The 19,063-nt window shown below is 33.0% G+C and overlaps 1 pseudogene; it reads right to left on the reverse strand.

Annotated features, from left to right (window-relative positions):
- Positions 1-9,837: 9,837 nt before the first annotated feature.
- On the reverse strand, positions 9,838-15,277 carry LOC140955265 (uncharacterized; annotated as a pseudogene).
- Between the last annotated feature and the right edge of the window lie 3,786 nt (positions 15,278-19,063).

Raw genomic sequence — 19,063 nt, forward strand, 5'->3', positions numbered from 1 at the left:
AAAACTTGTAATGACTTGCATTGATAGGGAGAATGATTTCATGGAAGTATGAATCATGAAGAGTTACAATAGAAAATAATGGAACAAAAGACATTCAATAAACATAGGGTTTTAACAAGGAAATAACCTAATAAACCAAGAAGATCTATAAGAGCGGTCGTGAAAAACCCAAAGTATTTGGACTAAGAAGCTGTCACATAAAAGCAACTTCCATGTGCAGGAAACATGCAGGGAAAAGTTATGTTTGCCAAAGACTTGGTCTAAGTTGATGGTCATGTCCACAAAGAATGCTTGCTTAGGAATAGGTCTAGTAGTTATTATTTGATTTTCAATAATGTGATCGTGTCCTAATTCTTAGAGATATGATCTCAGAATTAGGAGTGATTGTTATTTTCTTTCTTGTATTTAAACCTTTTCAAAAGCAATAAAGAGGAGCTTAATTTTCCAAATAAAAACTCTTGCAGTTAATTCTCACCCTAAGTATAATACTATCTGCACTATAATATTCATAGCTTGATTGAGACCTATCAAACCCCATGTAAATCCTTTAGCCTTTTGCAATGCTAACATTATGCTTATGAGAGAATATTTTCTTGATGTGACATTCTTTAACTTCAAGACCAAAAGCATTAATATGCTACGATTAAGAAAGGATTTACTCTATGGATGCTTTCCATTTCAATTCACTTTTATTACCAAGGAAGAAACATAGTCGAATAAAAATATTGGAATTGTCCAGCCTTCAAGAACAATTACCCCAAGCCACTATCTTCTAGGTGGTACACCAGAACATCCTCAACATAACAAGAAATAAAAAATTCTTGGCAAAACACATATGTTGCCAAAGAAGTTGATCCAAAAAAAGGTGTTGAATTGTCAATCATGTTGTTATGAGACTTTGCTCTTGTTTAGTATGTTCACTTTGTTTTGGGTCACATCTCATCTTTTAATGAGAAATATCTTTTCTTTGTCTCTATGTTGTTCTGAAATCACGAGACGTCTAGCATTTAATTTTGACAAAATATTTTGATCAAACTCCAACATATGAAATTAAAGTCAATCAATACTGAAAGATTAAAGTGTTTTGATTACAAAAATGACTTAACATTCATTAAAATAACATGACAAACGATATAGGGTGACAAAAAAAATTGTAAACTCATATACAAAATTGAACCACACATCATAGTGTTAAGTTTTACCAATGTGCATGATGACATGTAATGAATTTGGGAGGTATGCACTCGCAAATCATAATTCTTTGTATGTCCAAATCATTATGTTGGATGAGGTCACAATTTATTAGTTCTAATCGACCTTGCTTGAAATGAGCAAATGTCATCTTTGTTTATTCCTTTCACAATTCTTAAAATATAATTCCCTTGCAATCCTAATTTGAGCTTGATAGAATCTTTCTTTCAAAAAGAAACCCTGACATAGACCGCACTCCATACTGGGGCTAAATGAGGGTTTTTTTTTGTTCAAAAGATGAATACAACAATAGAATTAATGGTAAATGGAATGCTAAGAATGAAAGTCCAACAATTGAGAAATGATTGAAAGTATATAAAAAAAAACCTAGACTAGGAGGTATCTAGGGAAACCCTAATAAAGATGGTGAGAAAGCCAAAAGTAGAAATTGTTAGCACTTAAAGGCAAATCAAGTTTTTGATGATGGAATGTCATGATATGGTTAAAAGTATGAAAATTCCTATCACATCTAGGAAGGGAAAAAGTGTTATAATTGAGGAAAGGCATAACAACTATCAAAAGTTGATACCAATGGAAACAGTAAAAAAAAAAGATATTGAACTATAAACATGTCCTTTGATATCTATGATAAAGCCTCTGGTGTCTTCAAATGATTAATTTGGTTATCCATCAAAGCAAAAGTGATTTGTTTTATGGCTTTTTTTAAAAGAATATTGATATTTTAGGTGAACATAAAATGTGTGGCATAATTATATGCCATTCTTTTACAAAGATAGTGAAATAAAAATAAAGAAATAGTAAGGCTAATAGTTGGCAGAGAACCTAGGCCTTTCTTTTGAATTTAAATTTGATATAAAGGAGTACCAAGTGATAAATGATGGGTAATGAGCTTCAATATTCTCTTTAAGTTTGAGATTAACAATGAAACGAGTGACATGATTATATGTCAATGTTTGACCTTGATTGATAACACTAAAAGTTTTTTATTGGTGAAAAAATCTTATTAAGAATGAGGTATAGTTATTGTTTAATTATGATAGAGTTTCCTATCCAATTTTAGAAAACAAGATTTGTTGATAAAATATATGACATGGTCATACATCATTTCTTCTACAAAGATAGTAAGAGAAAAGGAGTTAATGAACCGTTGATGGTGATCCAAGGTCTTTGAAATACTAAATACCTTTTAAGCTTATGAATTTTCCTTTCTTTCATAATCATGAGTCATAGCTTGCGTTACATGTTTTTAAAAACCCTTTCTAATCAAGTATGCAATTTGAATCAATAAATGACATTTTCAAACTTGAAAAGCTTTTCCATAAGGGTTGCGACTTCACAACTGATTATTATACATGCTGATAAAGTATGTATTGTAAATGAGATAAATTTTAATGGAACCTCGAGTCTTTACTCGAACCTTCTACTATTGAAATTTACAGAAAGTCATCTCGTCATGTACCATCAAATGATATACCTAAAATGAGAGATTAAAATGGACACAAATAACCATAGAAGAGTCAAACAAATTTTTTTAATCTTACTTCAAGTCAATTTTTGTTTTCAAAATACAAAATAATAAAAGGATTGCACGTATTGAATGATGTGTGTTAGGTCTTTGGCCAAAGAAGCTTGATTTTCAAAATTACTTTAAAAAAAATGACATCTCTCTTATTTCATTTCAACAATTAGACTTGAATGGACATGATTCTTGAAATTTACAAGCTGATTCTAGAACAAGAAAGACTTTCAAACAAAAAGATCATTGATTGAGTTTGCAAAACAGTTGACAGAAATGACATTGATACTTCTTAAAATGAGTAATCGAGGGCAATATAATGGACTTTAGGAGAGAAAATGAACAGTATTCACATTAGCTGGCAGACAAAATCAAATAATGATTAAGTGAAATCCATCAAAGTTATGTTTAACATCTAGTAATGAAAAATGTCTCTTGATGATAAATAAAAAAATGAGCACGATCAGATTAACTAAAAGCAATGTTTTTCAAGGATAATCTATGATTTAATTAACTCTAACAATAGTTGAGAGTAATGCTACTTTTGAGGGGCATCTTTCTGTCTGAAATTTTGGTTTACCCTCTGAAATATGGTTATGAATCATAAAAAATGTTATCACATGGGTGCATTTTAATAAATTTTGAAAGAATGCATGCCACCTTGACTGATCGTGAGACAATTTGTTTTAAAGTTCATTGATTCAAGGTGCATTCCACCATATGAATGTGATTGATAAAATGAACATCATTAATGATGAGAATGAATTTCTTTTCATTATCTGATTAGATAGGTTGAAAGGAATTTATTGAGAAGAACATTGAGCATACAATGATCAGCCTTTACTGCAAGCTAAAAGATGCATGTCTAGATGACTTGGCAATTCTATGAATGTTGAAGATAACATATGCTTGAAGAGTATGGTTCAATTGAAGGTAACTTCGTGGCTGATTGAGAATCTAAGATAAGGTTAACACTAGAAAATCTTTTGATGATTCCTATCCAAATGCACACAGTTAATCAGGGGGCAATTATTGAGAGAATTTAAGAAGTGAATGATTAGTTAAACTCCTTCATGATGAATCAAGCAGCACCACACTTGGTGACATAGTCAGGTTTGATAAATAATAAGAGTAGTAATCATTGCAAATAACCTAAGATAGGCATTGCATTTATATTTAAGTGGATGATTGACATATGGTAAACTCGAATGAACTGGTGAATCAGAGAACCAAGAAGATTTGGATGGTAAGCCAAGGCATCCTATGGCAATAGAGCATCAAATAGAGAGGGCCTATATTTCAAATAGGTAAAGATGCATGCATGTCATCAAATCCCAAAGCATTGTGTATATGTTTTTTAATATTTCAAGACGATCCTCATTAAAATCTAGCAAGATTTTGATGAATTTGAGTTTACAAAGAAAGAATCCTTGAGCTATGATGCTAAGGAATCTTAATTTTTTTAAAATCAAGAAGAAAATTGAGAAAAACCATACTATTAGGCCGTGTTTGTTTCCCGGAAAGTAGTTTCCTCAAACTTTTTTAGAAAAACCAACTTTTTTAGAAATGTCATTATTTGCTAATTATATTAAATTTAATCCTCAAACTTTTAATTGCTATATATATATATATTTTGTTTTGAATATTTATTTTTCAATTTCATCTCTTAAAATTTTATTTTTATATTAACTTTAGTCCTTATTTTTATAATTGCTATTTGCTTTTTCCTTATCATATTTTTATTGAAATTTTTTATTTATCAAATTTGGTCCTCATTCTTTTGATTGTTATTTATTTTATTTGAAATAATTTATGAATGTTGATTATTATTATTTTAATTTCTTCATCTTTCATTTTTTTTTTAATTTTTTAGATTTGATCTCTATTATTTTGATTATTATTTATTTTATTTGATCTGATTTATGAAATTATATATATTTTTTTCAATTTCATTCGCATTCAACTTTTTAATTTGTAAGATTTGTTTCTCATTATTTTAATAAACTTGAGAAAAATAACATATTAATAAGTTATTTTTCAGCTCATTTTCCATGACATAACCAAACACGGGAATGTGTCTTCCAACTCATTTTCCATTACACTACCAAACATCAGAAAATATTTTCCTGGAATTCACTTTCCCTGGAATTCACTTTCCAAAAGGAAACTACTTTCCAACAAACAAACGGAGCCACATTCTCGTGAGATGAATCCTGCATTTTCATTAAGAAGAATTTTCAGCTCAACCCTGCAATCAGGAAGCACCACATTTTCAAACTCCACGATTAGGAAATTTCAGGTCAACCTTACAATCAGAAAACACCAAGAAATAAAACCTTGCAATCAGGAAGAAAAGTGAGATGAATCCTACTATTAGGAAATTTTCTAAAAAAAGATCAACCCTTTCATCAGGAAGAATCTTAAGGTTAACCCTACAATTAAGAAGTATCGAGTTTTCAAACCCTGCGATTAAGAAGTAACAAAGATTTTAATTCTAGTTAATATAAATTTTCAGATTGAGATTTCAGGTTAGCCAAGCTGTTTTTCACATTTTAGGACCAGTTAAAGGGGATTGCCGGATTGGGATCTCAGGTTGACCGAGCTAAAGACAAAGAAAAAGGTTTTGGTTAAAAGCAGTCTCTAAATTGAGATTTCAAGTTAATCAACCTATATGTAAAATTTTGGTTCTAGTTAAAGGGAATCGCCAAATTGAAATTTCAGGTTAACCAAGTTGAAGACAAAGACCAAGGTTCTAGTTAAAAGGGGTCTCTAAATTGAGATTTGAGGTAGACTGAGCTAAAGAAAAATACAAAGGTTTTTGTTAAAAGGGGTCTCTAGATTGAGATTTCAGGTTAACCAAGCTAAAGGCAACATTTTGGTTCTAGTTAAAAGGAATTACCGGATTGGAATCTTAGATTGACCGAGCTAAAGACAAAGACCAATGTTTTGGTTAAAAGTGGTCTCTAAATTAAGATTTTCGATTAACCAAGCTGAAGTCAACACTTTGGTTTTAGTTAAAGGGAATTGTCGGATTGGAATCTCAGGTTGATCGAGCTAAAGACAAAGACCAAGGTTCTGGTTAAAAGCGGTATCTAAATTAAAATTTCAAATTAATTGACCTGCATGCAAAATTTTGGTTCTAGTTAAAAAGAATTGCCAGATTGGAATTTCAGGTTGACCGAGCTCAAGATAAAAACTAAGGTTCTAGCTAAAAGGGGTCTCTAGATTGAAATTTTAGGACCAAAAGCTTGATGTCTTTTCCCAAGTGCAGGAGTGTCGAAGTAATAAATAACCCGGCAAGACCGGGATTGAACTACAGAGAGGTTAATTGTATAAATTATAAATAGCAAGACAACAACAATAACAACAACAACAACAACAATAATAATAATTGTTATACTCAGTACGTGGCGTTGTTATACCTGAGAATGATCTAAAAGATCGGGTCACAGGTTTCCAGCCTATATACTGAGTTTATGAAAAGATCAAAGATATATATTGTATAATATAAACAGAATGTAAATAATAATAATAATAATAATAATTATAATAATAAAAGCAGAAGATGAAGAAATTAATGAGAACTTTGAGATGAAAGATTAACGTAAGGATTAAACAATGATAAAAACAAATGTCAAGGTTAGAGGATCCATTAATGGTACTTCAAACAAGTATAATATAAACTCTTATTACTCAATTGGAAACCACACATAAAGGAGGTTCCAATTAGATTATAAATTGTTAACATGATTACATTAGTTATCTTATTCGAATAAAGTTAATACTTGTAAATGTTGGCAGGCATTCATGATTATAACTTATATTAACAACAAATCAAGTTCCTTTCATAGCTCAGGTGTCAGTTATACCATACAATATGGGCTATGAAAGTGCTAAGTATTTGTTGTACCAAATGTTATACAACATAAATCTAGATTAACCATTTAACAAGCAAAGTATTAAAAGTGAACAAGATAACAAATATAAAACATGTTAGTATCCAACATTAAGGTCCATGTTAAGTTTATATTATACTTATTCTTACACCATTAGTGTACCCTTTTCACCTTGACATAATTAACTTAGCCAAACATAATGAAAGAAAGAAACATAAATAAACAAGATAAGAACATAAATGAGAAAGAAGTTAACTAAGTAAAGGAAAGGAAATGAAGTGCATAAACTTGATATTAATGAAAGCAAAACATAAGCAATACAAAGAGAGAAAGCAAGAGCATGATCTTGATCTGGAAACCAAGATGCCTTAATACATGGTAAGTGCCTCCTTTTATAGGCCAAAATTTGGAACTATTAATTTGTTAATTAATTGATGAGTGGGTGGCCACATCTTGACTTAGTGACAATCCTTATCTTCTTGTCTGAACAAGACGTCATTTCTAACATCATAATTTGGCCAGAATCCTCAGGAATGTTCTAGGAAATTGTCTCAGCTTTCCAACAAAAAAAAAATGAGGTCATTTGGACTTCTAGAACTCAAGATATGGGCTGAACACTAAATAGTGTCTGGGCTGCAGGACAGCTTCGGACTTCTTCGTTGTTCCTTCAGTTTGGACTTCAAAAAGGCCTTTTTAAATCTTGGGCTCCCTATGAAAGTTGTAGGCCTTTGTCTTACCTTTCCATCCATATAAAATGGACCTAAATCCAAGATCTAGAGCTCCAGATATGATCCAATTACCGAGCAATGTTCCGGTTTGGACTGCACCGGCATCTCTTTTCTAAGTTTGGTCATCTCTTTGTCCTTTCACTTTCAATACTTAAACTCATCAATCAATCCTTTTATTTATGTGATAGGCCTGCATTTAAGATGAGCATTTACCATAAATTAAGGTATCTTATAGTATCAAACTTGTTATTATAAAACATGCTTTAGTTAAGGAGTTATTGATATTTCAAGTGCAAAATGATGATATAAAACCTTGATAAACATGCACTTTTAAGTACTAATCACACCCCCCAACCAGCTTATTACTAGTCCCTAGTAATCTAAAGCGTTAAAATAGAGAAACAATTTGCAAGTATCACAAAGCAAGACATTCATCATTCAACTTCTATTAATCTATCCAGATAAACAAACTCTCATTAAATTTATATTACTGCTTCATACTTCTTAAACAAGATATTAATAAACCTTCTTTTTATGTGCTCAATATATGAAAACATAGATGATGGGGCTTTTTGTTGGAAGAAAACAATATTATGTTCAAATGTTTAAAGTGAACTTCCTTGGGTTGGGATTATTATTATTATTACTTTTTTTTTCTCTTTTTTTTTTTAATTTTATTTATATACACATACAACTTAAAACATAATGTATCTTTAACCCATGTAACGAGTTTTAGGCTAATGACTCCCAGACCAGTTGGTCTTAGGGCATTAGGTGTTGAGACACCCCTACGAGCTTAACAACTCGGGTTGCAGATACTGATACGTAGATAGTGTAATGTTTGATTCCCTTTAGCTTTTCTCCTTAACCCATGTAACAAGCTTTGGGCCAATAACTCCCAAGTCAGTTGACTTTAGGGTATTAGGTGTTAAAACACCCCTTCGGGCTTAATTGCTTAGGTTAGGGAGGCTACGAAACCAAACTTATCTACGTTTTTATTATCATCAATATTATCATCATCATTTTTTTTTTTTGCAAATTATATACTAACCCTTACCCTTAGTTGTTACCTTCAACAAAAGAACATAAATAATGTAATAATCCAATGTGCAACCCACAATCATATGTTAAAGTGTGTGTGTGAAAATGAAGGTTTAATAATACTTGTTAAATGAGTATATGAGCAGAATCAAGTGATAACAATGCGAGAGTTTGTAAACCTGAATATTTCAAGAAGTATTCTAATAGGCCTTGTTATGAATATTGCAAATAACCATTAGAAAATTTTTACTAAGATGCGTCTCAAGAATAATTCCTCTTTACTCTGCCATCCTAGTAATAACAGTTTTGCCAAATGGTTTTTTTTAAAAACAAAAACAGTTAGTTGGTTAGTTTTTTTTTTTTTTTTAACTACTACTCTCTCCCCCCAACCAAAACGAGACATTGTCCTCAATGTCCTAAGGTAGAAAGATAGAGTATAGAAGACATCACCTGAAACAACGAACAATGATAAACCTGAAACACACTTAAACAAATATAAGAAGTAACAAAACAAAATAATATGCTATTAATAAAACCAAAAGACACAAGGTTTCACAGATGAAGACTCAAATCTAATCTAAGCTTTTTACGGCTTTCCTTAGCTGACCAATCTAGGCGACTCATGCAAGGATCAATGACAGGGATGAAAGATTGTAGTTGGTCAATCAATTGTTCAGCAGTAGCAGCAGAGATTATGATTTGTCGTGCCAAAGATGTTAGAAATTCCTGTTCCACAGCTTGATCAAGGAAAGATAGCAACTTATCATAAAAACCATTAACATTTAACAAACCTATAGGTTTATGGTGAATGTGCAGTTGGGCCCAAGATTAAATATGAAAGATCTCTTCCAATGTGCCCAGACCACCTGGTAAGGAAATGAAGGCATCAACATGGTTAAACATGGTATTCAGTCGGTCAGACATTGTTGGGACCTGTAGTTCCTCTCCAATTGTTTTTCCAATGAAGTCCCTATTTCCTAAAGCTTTGGGGACAACCCCCAAAACTTGACTGCCTCCTAAAAATGCAGCCATTGAAACACCTCCCATTAACCCAAGGCTGCCTCCCCCATACACTAAATGAATCTTTCTCTCAGCTAGTACTTGACCAAGATGATTTGCTGATTCTAAAAACTCTTTTTCTTTCCCAGGGCTGGATCCACCGAAAACACAAATATTTCTTATGTGATGACTTGAGGAACCTGCCATTTCTACACACTTCTATATTTGATGAATGTATGGGATGAGTAGAAATGAAGGGAAGGAAGAGAAGAATTTATAAATGAAAAAGTGAAAATGCAATCATACCACCTACATGTAGGCCAGCTGTAGTCTGACACTCTCTCTCTTTATTTATTTATTTTGACAAAGCATGTATGTACAGGTAGTTGTGATTGTGGCTCACATCTTCCCTTGGTTTTACGTCCAAGAACGGCTTAAACGCCCTCTATGGGTCAGGGATAGGCTTCCCATCTAGTTTTCTTAAAAACTGGCAAACAGGGTCTTTTTTAGTCAGATTCCCAAGACTAAGTCGATCATGTTTTTTATAGAATTGTGGCCATAAATCATGAATTACACGATGCACATTTCCACTAGGATGCGTCTCAAGGGTCAATAAAAGATTATCTAAAGACCCCTTACTCAGGCCATCCTTAATGAATTGTATTTTATCTTCACGGTTTACAGATACCATTCCTAAAGAATGACATGTCGCATTACAAGTCCATCTGGCACATCTGTGACAGACTTTCAGTCGTTTTGCACGACGTTTCTTTGCAAAAGTGCTTTTACCTGTTCCAGGCCTGTGTGAAATGAAAGAATTGGAGGACTCACCTGATAATCGGACCTTTGCTTCAATCAGCCAACGAATATCTTCAGGAATTCCATGGTTCATTAATAACCTCAATCTTTCACACCTAGCACGGTAAATTTTTGTAATCGCATTCTGAGGCAGAGCGGGAAAATACTTTTTCAATTTTTCAAGAGTGGTGTCCATTTTCAAAAAAGAATTGGAGACGAGATTCAAAGAAGAGAGAAAAAGCTAAGAATTGTACAAATATATACAGATATCAGTTATTTGGGAAACTGAAAGAACCGACTTAAGTCACGGAGTACCGTTATCCGCCATTTGACCGGGGTGATAGAAACTAGCAAAATAAAAGATACACCAAAACAAACACAAAACAATGTGAGAAAAAGAATCAATCTTTATATACAGGATCACTCAATTCAGTAGAGTCATTTTCAACTGAAAAATTGTCAAAATAAACTTTCAACCGATGCCCATTTACCTTGAAAACATTGCCATCCTTTGGATTCTCGATATCACAGGCCCCATATGGATACACATGTTTCACAATAAAAGGACCGCTCCATCTTGATCTTAGTTTTCCAGGAAATAAATGGAGTTGAGAATTATAAAGCAAGACTTTTTGACCAACATTGAATGTTTTTCTCAGTATTTTCTTGTCATGAAACTCTTTGAGTCTTGCTTTATGAATTCTTGAATTGTCATATGCATCATTTCTAATTTCCTCAAGCTCATTTATTTGCAATTTTCGCAGCTGACTAACATCATCAATGTTTGAATTGAAAGCTTTAATAGCCCAATAAGCTTTATGTTCAATTTCCACAGGTAAGTGACAAGGTTTTCCATAGACTAGTCTATAAGGTGACATACCTAATGATGTTTTATATGCAGTTCGATAAGCCCAAAGTGCATCATTAAGTCTTAAAGACCAGTCTTTCCGATTAGGGTTCACCGTTTTCTCCAAGATCTGTTTGATCTCCCTATTAGCAAGCTCTACTTGTCCACTTGTCTGAGGGTGATAAGGGGTGGCAAATTTGTGTGTGATTCCATATTTCTTCATTAAAGAAGCAAATGGCTTGTTGCAGAAATGTGTTCCACCATCACTTATTATGGCTCGAGGAATTCCAAATCGACTCAAAATATTGTCTTTCAAAAACTTTATCACTGTTTTGTGATCATTGTTTCGACATGGAATTGCCTCTATCCATTTTGAAACATAATCTACTGCGACTAATATGTACACGAAACCAAATGATGGAGGAAATGGACCCATGAAATCTATACCCCAACAGTCAAAGATCTCAATGACAAGAATAGGATTTAAAGGCATCATGTGACATTTTGAAATAGATCCCAACTTTTGACAATTTTCACAAGTCTTGCAGAATGCATGTGAGTCTTTGAACATGGTGGGCCAATAAAATCCACTTTGTAAGATTTTTGCAGTTGTCTTTCTTGATGAGAAATGACCCCCACATGCCTCAGAATGACAAAATTTAATGACACTACTTACCTCATTGTCAGGAATGCATCTTCAAAATATTTGATCAGGACAATATTTGAATAAATAAGGGTCATCCCAATAAAAGTTCTTCACTTCGTTCAAGAACTTTCTTTTGTCTTGGGTACTCCAATGAGCTGGCAATTGTCCTGAAACAAGAAAATTAACAATATTAGCAAACCAAGGCATCGTAGAAACGGAAATTAAAGATTCATCGGGAAAGTAGTCATCGATTGGTGTGATGTCAGATTTCGAATCTGTTCTCAATCTTGACAAATGATCTGCAACAACATTTTCAGTGCCTTTCTTGTCTTTGATTGTGATATCAAATTCTTGAAGTAACAAAATCCACCGCACCAATCTAGCCTTAGAATCTTTCTTAGAAAGAAGATATTTCAATGCTGCATGATCACTAAAAACAACAACAGGTGAGCCAACAAGATAAGATCTGAATTTATCACAAGCAAATACTACTGCAAGTAATTCTTTTTTAGTGGTGGTGTAATTCATTTGAGCACTATTTAAAGTTTTACTTGCATAGTAAATCACATAAGGTTTCTTATCTTTTCTTTGTCCCAAGACAACACCCACGTCATAATCACTAGCGTCACACATTATTTCAAAAGGTAATGACCAATCAGGAGGTTGAATGACAGGAGCAGAAGTAAGCAAGTTTTTAAGTTTAACAAAGGCTTCTTCACAATGTTCAGTCCATTCAAAAATATTATCCTTTGTTAGAAGGTTACTCAAGGGCTTAGATATTACACTAAAATCTTTAATGAACCTTCTGTAAAAACCAACATGTCCTAAGAATGATCTAACATCTTTAACAGATTTTGGTGTTGGTAAGTTGGCAATTAACTCGATTTTTGATATGTCAACCTCAATTCCTTTCGATGAAACAATGTGACCAAGTACAATGCCGTTTGTTACCATAAAGTGACATTTTTCCCAATTCAATACAAGATTCTTCTCTTCACACCTGCTCAAAACCTTTTCTAAGTTAGTCAAACAATCATCAAATGAATCACCAAAAACAGAAAAATCATCCATAAAAATTTCAAGAAAACGTTCAACCATATCACTGAATATGCTAAGCATGCATCTTTGAAATGTGGCTGGTGCATTGCATAATCCAAAAGTCATCCTTCAATATGCAAAAGTACCAAATGGACATGTGAAAGTAGTCTTCTCTTGATCTTCCAATGCAATTTCAATTTGATTGTAACCTAAATAGCCATCTAGGAAACAATAAAATTCATGACCTGCAACTCTTTCTAGGATTTGGTCCATGAAAGGTAAAGGGAAATGATCTTTTCTAGTCATTGAATTAAGTTTCCTATAGTCAATGCACATACGCCAACCAGTAACAGTCCTAGTTGGAATTAACTCATTTTTCTCATTCGTTATCACAGTGACTCCAGACTTTTTGGGTACAACTTGGGTAGGACTTACCCATTTGCTGTCAGAAATAGGATAAATGATTCCATTATCTAGAAGCTTAATGACTTCATTTTTTACTACTTCTTTCATATTAGGATTAAGCCTTTGTTGCATTTCTCTAGAGGGTTTAGCATTTTCCTTCAAATAAATCTTGTGTGTGCAAATCAAAGGGCTAATTCCTTTTATGTCAGCTATGGTCCATCCTAATGCATTTTTGTGCATTTTCAGAGTCTGTAATAACTTACCTTCTTGATGTGCATTAAGTTTGGAAGAGATTATTATCGGAAAAGTTTCATTTTCTCCCAAAAATGAGTATTTGAGATTAAATGGTAACGGCTTCAATTCAGGTTTTGGTGGTTGAACACTTGAGGGTATGGGCTCAATTGATCGTGGTGGCAATTCTTCAATTTGTGGTCACCAATTGCATGCCTTTGATTCCTGAAAGTAGACCATTTGCAAATCATCAGATTCATCAATCTCACTTTCACTGGAAGTGGTTTGAAATTGATCATGAACTAATTTTTCAATAAAGTCCACTTCCTGTAAATCATTATCATCTCCAGGTTGCTTGTAAATGTTGAAAATATTCATCTCCAATGTCATGTTTCCAAATGATAGCTTCATCAGTCCATTCCTACAATTAATCAATGCATTAGAAGTGGCAAGAAATGGACGTCCTAAAATGACAGGAATTGAATTACATGCTTCAACAGGTTGTGTATCTAAGACAACAAAATCCACAAGATAAATGAATTTATCAACTTGTACTAACACATCCTCAACTATTCCTCTAGGCACTTTTACAGATCTATCGGCAAGTAAAAGAGTTACAGAGGTTGGTTTTAACTCACCTAGATTGAGACTTTGAAAGACTGAATATGGAAGTAAATTCACACTAGCTCCAAGATCAAGTAAGGCTCTTTCAATTTTATGTTCTCCAATAAAGCAAGAAATTGTAGGACAACCAGGGTCTTTATATTTCAAAGCATTATTGTTCTGAAGAATGGCACTTACTTGTTCGGCTAAAAAGGCTTTCTTTTTCACATTCAGTTTTCTCTTCACAGTGCACAAATCTTTCAAAAATTTAGCATAGGAAGGAACATGTTTAATAGCATCCAACAAAGGTATATTGATCCTTACCTGTTTGAAAATTTCAAAGACTTCAGAGTTGTGATTGACTTTCCTTTGTTTGGTCATGGCATGAGAAAATGGAAGTGCTGGCGGGGAATCAGTCTTTTCTTTGCAATGTTCAGGTTCAACCCCTTCCTTACCCTCAGAGATAGACTCATCATCTTTCTCACAAGGTTCAAGAATGGGTTTTTCAATAACCTTACCTCTACAAAGAATGATGACTGATTTGACTTGATCCATGTGTTGGCTTCCAGAACCACTTGCATTTACATTATATTGCCCCTTTGGATTTTGTTGTGGTTGAGATGGAAACTTACCTTTCTCTTGGAAACTGAGAGCAGATGTTAATTTTGCAAGAGCATCTTTAAAATCTGTCATGCTTTGAGCAAGTTGAGTGTTGATTGTCTCCTGCTTTTCAATGAATGCATGCAATGTTTCCTCAAAATTTCTTTTAGGAGGTGGAGCATAAGGAGGTGCATATCCATGAGAATTTTGAAAATTATGATGTGCTTGAAACGGTGGCTGAGAAGTTTGTGCATTGTTTCTATCACTCTTCCAACTGAAATTTGGGTGATTTCTCCAACAAGGGTTGTACGTTTGTGAGTATGGGTTATGGTTGGGCCTTTGAAAACTGTTTAAAGCATGGGCTTGTTCATGGAGGCATTCCTTAAAAGAAGGCAAAATTGGACAATCATTTGTTGAATGTTCATTGGTTTCACAGATTTGACACACAATGTCTTGAACAGATTTTAATTGACCACTTTTTTTCAATTCAAGTGCTTCGACTTTTCTAGCTAAAGATGCAAATTTGGCTTGGAGGTCATGATCTTCCCTAAGGTTGTGCATACCTCCACTAGATGTATGAGGTTGAGTTTTATTTGGTGCCTCATAGGTACCTGTGGTGTCCCAATTTTGAGCATTTTCGGCTAGCAAGTCTAGGTACTCCATTGCTTCATTAGGGTCTTTATCTTCGAAAGTTCCATTGCACATCAATTCAACCATTTGCCTATCTCTAGGTGTTAAACCTTCATAAAAATGTGAAACCAATCTCCATGTTTCAAAACCATGATATGGGCAAGTATTAAGCAAATCTCGATACCTATCCCAACATTGGTAAAATGTTTCTCCTGGTTTTTGAGTGAAAGTGATGATTTGTCTTTTGAAAGAATTTGTTCTGTGAGATGGAAAAAACTTCTTTAAAAATTGTTGTTGCATTTCATCCCAAGCACGAATGGATCCTGGTCTTAAATTTTGTAGCCATGTTTTAGCTTTATCTTTTAATGAAAAAAGGAAAAAGCTTTAATCGAATGGTGTTCATGCTACAATTTGAGTCATTATAGGTATTACAGACCTCCTCAAATTCCCTTAAATACAAGTATGGATTTTCTAGGTCTAAGCCATGAAAAGATGGTAAATGTTGAATAATGCCTGGCTTAAAATTAAAATGAGATGCATCAGGAGGGAAAACTATGCATGAGGGTGCACTTGTTCTTGTGGGATTCATGTGGTCTCTAAGTGTTCTCATACGGTTATTCTCATTATTCTCATTATGAAGCGATTGATTATCTTCTTCGGCCATATTTTTTGAAAATGATGAGGATACCCTACAAAGTCGACCACTTAATGTACGTGACCAAACTCGCATGCATGTGTAAAAAGAGAATAAAAGGAAGAAAAGAAAATAGAAGAGAAAGAAACAAAACAAAACAAAGAAAACAAAAGTTAGATAAAATGAAAAGTGAAAAGAGAAAATAAATTAAATATTATAATTTATACAAGAATTTACCTCCCCGGCAATGGCTCCAAAAACTTCACACGACCAAAAGCTTGATGTCTTTTCCCAAGAGCAGGAGTGTCGAAGTAATAAATAACCCGGCAAGACCGGGGTTGAACCACAGAGAGGTTAATTGTATAAATTATAAATAGCAAGACAACAATAACAACAACAACAACAACAACAACAACAACAACAACAACAACAATAATTGTTATACTCAGTACGTGGCGTTGTTATACTTGAGAATGATCTAAAAGATCGGGTCACAGGTTTCCAGCCTATATACTGAGTTTATGAAAAGATCAAAGATATATATTGTATAATATAAACAGAATGTAAACAACAACAACAACAACAACAATAATAATAATAATAATAATAATAATAATAATAATAATAATAATAATAATAAAAGCAGAAGATGAAGAAATTAATGAGAACTTTGAGATGAAAGATTAACGTAAGGATTAAACAATGATAAAAAAACAAATGTCAAGGTTAGAGGATCCACTAATGGTACTTCAAACAAGTGTAGTATAAACTCTTATTACTCAATTGGAAACCACACATAAAGGAGGTTCCAATTAGATTATAAATTGTTAACATGATTACATTAGTTATCTTATTCGAATAAAGCTAATACTTGTAAATGTTGGCAGACATTCATGATTATAACTTATGTTAACAACAAATCAAGTTCCTTTCATAGCTCAGGTGTCGGTTATACCATACAGTATGGGCTATGAAAGTGCTAAGTATTTGTTGTACCAAATGTTATACAACATAAATCTAGATTAACCATTTAACAAGCAAAGTATTAAAAGTGAACAAGATAACAAATATAAAACATGTTAGTATCCAACATTAAGGTCCATGTTAAGTTTATATTATACTTATTCTTACACCATTAGTGTACCCTTTTCACCTTGACATAATTAACTTAGCCAAACATAATGAAAGAAAGAAACATAAATGAACAAGATAAGAACATAAATGAGAAAGAAGTTAACTAAGTAAAGGAAAGGACATGAAGTGCATAAACTTGATATTAATGAAAGCAAAACATAAGCAATACAAAGAGAGAAAGCAAGAGCATGATCTTGATCTGGAAACCAAGATGCCTTAATACATGGTAAGTGCCTCCTTTTATAGGCCAAAATTTGGAACTATTGATTTGTTAATTAATTGATGAGTGGGTGGCCACATCTTGACTTGGTGACAATCCTTATCTTCTTGTCTGAACAAGAAGTTATTGCTAACATCATAATTTGGCCAGAATCCTCAGGAATGTTCTAGGAAATTGTCTCAGCTTTCCAACAAAAAAAAAATGAGGTCATTTGGACTTCTAGAACTCAAGATATGGGCTGAACACTAAATAGTGTCTGGGCTGCAGGACAACTTCGGACTTCTTCGTTGTTCCTTCAGTTTGGACTTCAAAACGGCCTTTTTAAATCTTGGGCTCCCATGAAAGTTGTAGGCCTTTGTCTTACCTTTCCATTCATATAAAATGGAACTAAATCCGAGATCTAGAGCTCCAGATATGATCCAATTACCGAGAAATGTTCCGGTTTGGACTGCACCGGCATCTCTTTTCTAAGTTTGGTCATCTCTTTGTCCTTTCACTTTCAATACTTAAACTCATCAATCAATCCTTTTATTTATGTGATAGGCCTGCATTTAAGATGAGCATTTACCATAAATTAAGGTATCTTATAGTATCAAACTTGTTATTATAAAATATGCTTTAGTTAAGGAGTTATTGATATTTCAAGTGCAAAATGATGATATAAAACTTTGATAAACATGCATTTTTAAGTACTAATCAACTGGGCTAAAAACAAAGACCAAGGTTCTGGTTAAAAAGGGTCTCTAGATTGAGATTTTATGTTAAACAAGCTAAATGCAACATTTTGGTTCTAGTTAAAGGGAATCACCAGATTGGAATCACAAGTTGACCGAGCTAAAGACAAAGACCAATGTTCTGGTTAAAAGTGGTCTCTAAATTAAGATTTCAAGTTAATCGACTTGCATGCAAAATTTTAGTTCTAGTTAAATGGAATTGCTAAATTGAAATGTTAGGTTGACCAAGCTAAAGACAAAGACTAAGGCTCTAGTTAAAGGAGGTCTCTAAATTGAGATTCCAGGTTAACCAAACAGAAGGCACCTTTTGGTTCTGGTTAAAAGAAATCACTAAATTGCAATTTCAGGTTTGCTGAGGTGTTTTTAAAACTATGGTTCTGGTTAAATGAGATTGTCAGATTAAGATCTTAGGTTGATTAAGCTTTAGGTTCTGGTTAAAGGGAATTCCATATTGGAATTTCAGGTTGACCCAAATTTTGACCCCATTTCTATTTTTTTTTTAGAAAAAACCAAAAATAGCAAAAAACCCAAAAAACCAAAAACAAATTTTGTTTTTGATATATTTTCATAATTTTCTACGTCTTTTTCAAAGAATTTTAAAAAATGTGTTTATTATTTCAGTGATCGAATTGTGGAAAGAAGATGACCAATTTACAATTTAAAATTGAAAATCCTCTCACCAAAAAACCAAAATTTTAATCAAATGATCCATAATTGATTTTTTTAATCCAAATGGTCTATATTTCTTTCCTTTGCCTATGAGTTATTCCTACAAAGTAATAAAAATCAAATGAGTATTCTTGAAATTCAATGGTTAATCTTGGTTTGCTTTGCCTTTAAGCCAAATAAATTTTTAGCTATAAATAAATGGTTACACACACACAAATAGAAGGGGGGGATTTTATAAGGGGAGGAATGAGATGGAGAAGCTAACAAAAAACCACTAGAAACAATCCTTCTCTCCTACATAATGGTGCTTTTCTTCTAAGTCGTTTGATTAAGTTGGCTAAATGAATTTCAACTGCTCGACTAGAGTTTAAAATAGACTTGTCCACACTAGATCAAAGATCCAACAGATCAAGGTCATTGATCAGTTTTGTTTGATTAGATCTGGACCGCTGATCACTTCAAAAGTGATTAAACCGTCTACT

The sequence above is a fragment of the Populus alba genome, chromosome 2 (assembly GCF_005239225.2).
Source record: "Populus alba chromosome 2, ASM523922v2, whole genome shotgun sequence".
Lineage (NCBI taxonomy): Eukaryota > Viridiplantae > Streptophyta > Magnoliopsida > Malpighiales > Salicaceae > Populus > Populus alba.